This window comes from Pinus tabuliformis, chromosome 6, assembly GCF_031772625.1.
Source record: "Pinus tabuliformis cultivar Carrire ecotype Pingquan chromosome 6, CPIR1, whole genome shotgun sequence".
Classification (NCBI taxonomy): Eukaryota; Viridiplantae; Streptophyta; class Pinopsida; order Pinales; family Pinaceae; genus Pinus; species Pinus tabuliformis.
In genome coordinates this window covers 299470846-299474221 of record NC_142292.1, presented here as the reverse complement: position 1 = coordinate 299474221, position 3376 = coordinate 299470846, and positions in this window count along the sequence as shown.

Sequence of the window (3376 nt, the reverse complement as noted above, 5' to 3'; positions counted from 1 at the left end):
CTTTGTCACTACTGGGAAGCCTTTCTTCTAGCAACTTTGCCAAACCTTCCTTCAACCCTTCCATCTTGGAATTCATCATTTCTTCCATGTCTGCTTTTCAACCATAATTCAAAACTCACATTTTCATTTTTATACCATATATATTAACATTTATCATGGTTTATAATTGATTTTTTGTTACTTTTTATGAGAGTGAAATTTTTTGCACTTGGTCACGTAATTTTGATATATCATGTTGCATTTCTTCCTCTTCTTCAGGCGTCATAATAGAGCTTTCTGGTTTCTTACTAGGTGTATCCATTTTTTGTTTCAAGGAATTTTTGAATAAAACAAAGAGATATATTCTTCAATATTCCCTTTGAATCACTTCAAACTGGTTTTTCTAACAAAATTTATGCAAAATTTTAAAAAAATTACACGGCTTTTTCTTTCTCTTAGGATCTCAATATTGAAACTATTATATCTATGTAATTTTGGCCACCCAAGGTCTAAAATTTCGTCTTGTAGTATCCCTCTGAGTCTTCTTTCTTATGACACAAGTCATACTAAAATTGGATTCTTCAAGGTAAAGTTATGCCAAATCTCCCAATATGACCTGATTATGGATTGGTTCAGTAGAGAGAAGCTATACGGGATGCCACATGTCACTGTTTCATCCTTCTTCCCTAAAATTGATACAAGAGAAACTATAACCCATTAAATTTTGTTCTAATTTCATGAAATTCAAATCTGATGGTTGATTAGAAGGTTATGATTATTTTCCCTAGGTCATTTGTTTGAGACTGAATTATGGAGCATGCATAAACCCTAACTTCTTTAGACAATATCTCAGCAAATATAGTGAACCAAGCTCTAAAATTTTTACCCAAATTTCACAAATATATCTTATCCACGTGGTTAACATTTTAGATTTTGAAGCATCGTAGAAAAAAAATTATAGCGAATATTCCAAGATGACTTGTTCGAATTAGTGAAATCCTAGAATCCAAAGCTCTGATACTAAAGGTTATGTAACCAAATCACAAAACAGAACAAAAGATAGATCAACGACTTGAAAATTAACATCTTCAAGGGGGAAACCTACTTTACATCACATAAATGAACAACTATTAGATGATTCAAATGACAATACCTCATTGGTATATATAGGAGTCTAAGGGGTTGCAATATAATCAGGGCCTACTTAACAATAATAATGTAAGGGCACACAAATAACAATAGTGGGCTTAATGGGACACAAATGTGAAAATTTTGGGGCTACATGGGCACAACAACAATAATAAGGGGGCTATACTATCAATAACAATAATGGAGGTACACTAGTACTATAGGGACCTAACAGTTGACCCACTTTTAGATGTTTGGGTGCCATGTCAAGTGGAAAAATGTCATGTGATCATGAAACCAACATATCATGTGAAAGTACCACATAGATATAATTGATAAATATAAATATATATGTGAAACAATACAAAAACAACATGATGCACTTGAAGATGATCCTAGGTGTGGTAAGGGCCAAAACATTGGAAAATTTTAGTAGGTTGAATTGAATTTTCTATGATGAAGTATGTTGCTACTTGATCCCAATATCATGAATAATTTTGAAAATATAGCTCATGGGCTTCCATATGGGTCTCTGAAAGATTTCTAGGTGGGGTGTATATAAAGTGGTGGGGCCCATAGTGCCACCTCATTGGTACTTTGGTGAGGTGGTGAGTGACTTAGTACGCACTTCTATAGCTATTTGACATCCATAGGAGTATCCATTCGAGTTGCATTGAGAGCTAGATGAGTACTACCACCATATTCTTTGTTAATTCCTTAGCTATGTTAGGTGTTCCGTATTGTACATTTTTATATGACTATTTTTAGGCTTTGGGACTCACACCTATATGAGTGACTTAGTGGGAATTGTAAGGTCCTCGTGGATGGGGCACCAAAAATTGTGGCAATGGTTGCGACTATGAATCACACAGTTGCACTGACGACCATGCAAGAAATGGATGAATAGTCACATGGATGTGTGTGACTGCATGTGTTGATTGCACGTGGGGTGCCACACTTGCAAGGAAAATAATATAGAAATCATCATGACTATAAGTTGTATAAGCATGATGATACCTCTATGCTTAAGGCTTTAACATTTTCGGTGATTACACAATTGTTTAAGACAAAACTATGTGGTATGCTATGCAACTATAGTTGGTGCATTTGCATGGACCATCGTGACTATATGAGACACTTTCATAGCAATCCAACAGGTAAATGAGGTGTTTTCTTTGTTTTTTTCTCCTCCTTACATGAAAATGGAAATTCATTGGTGAGAGCTTGATTATGCAGAAATTAGGGATGTATGTTATAGATAAAAAATGTCACCCCGTTGGTTTCATTAGGGAGGAACAACATCTTGAATTTTGAGATGTAGAAATTGGTCCATTGAAGCTTCATAATAACCATGTTTTATACCTTAAATGCCCCTAGACACTAGTTGAAAACATTGTTAGGCTAAAAAATGCTCCAGATGACTTGAGAAGGAGAATTGAATGCCTCAACCGTTCTCCAATTACACCACAAAATGGAACTAAAGTAGCAGTGTGAATGGATAAGTGCAAACAAGGTCAAAGTTGATCAATTTTTGAGGATAAGGATGGAAGGGAAAAATAAAACATGGTCATCAAAGTGTATAGGTTTGATGTGATAACTCTCCAAGATATCTATAGAAGTAATTCCATTGATGGAACAAAGGAGAAAATTTTATGATAACAAAGTGTTGCCAAAATACAAACTTGTGGGCTTCCTTGCGAAGCCACAAACATTGTTTTCCTTGAAAATGGGTTGTGGTGAAGGGGACAACATAGATTAGGAATGTGGAGGAATGATGAATGTACACCATGTTATAATATAAGAAATTGATCCTTTTCCCACCAAATCAATATCTTTCAATTTGTTAATGTTAATTTATTTGATCTTTGTTTCATGCTAATGCTAATGGGTACTCCAGGAATATGGATATGGTAGATTGTTGTTTGTTTGCAGGTATTTAATGCAAGGAAATTAAGAGTGAAAAGCATTGAAGACTTATTGAGCTGGTTGGATCAAATATCCATTTCTTAATAGAAGGTTCAACATACTTTTCCTTCTTGTTGTTTTCTATCCATGCATATGCATAAGAGTGGAAAAGATAGTTTGTGAACACTATTGTTTGGATAAGCCCTAGGTTGGCTTCTGGGTGAAAATGACCCTACCACTCTAGGTGAAATATTCATAAATAAATTGGTAACTCCACTTGAGAAATCCCAGTGAGTTATTTTTCATAGTCTTTGTCTCATAGCTTTACAACTTCTTCTTCTTCTTCCTTTTTTTTTGTATGGTG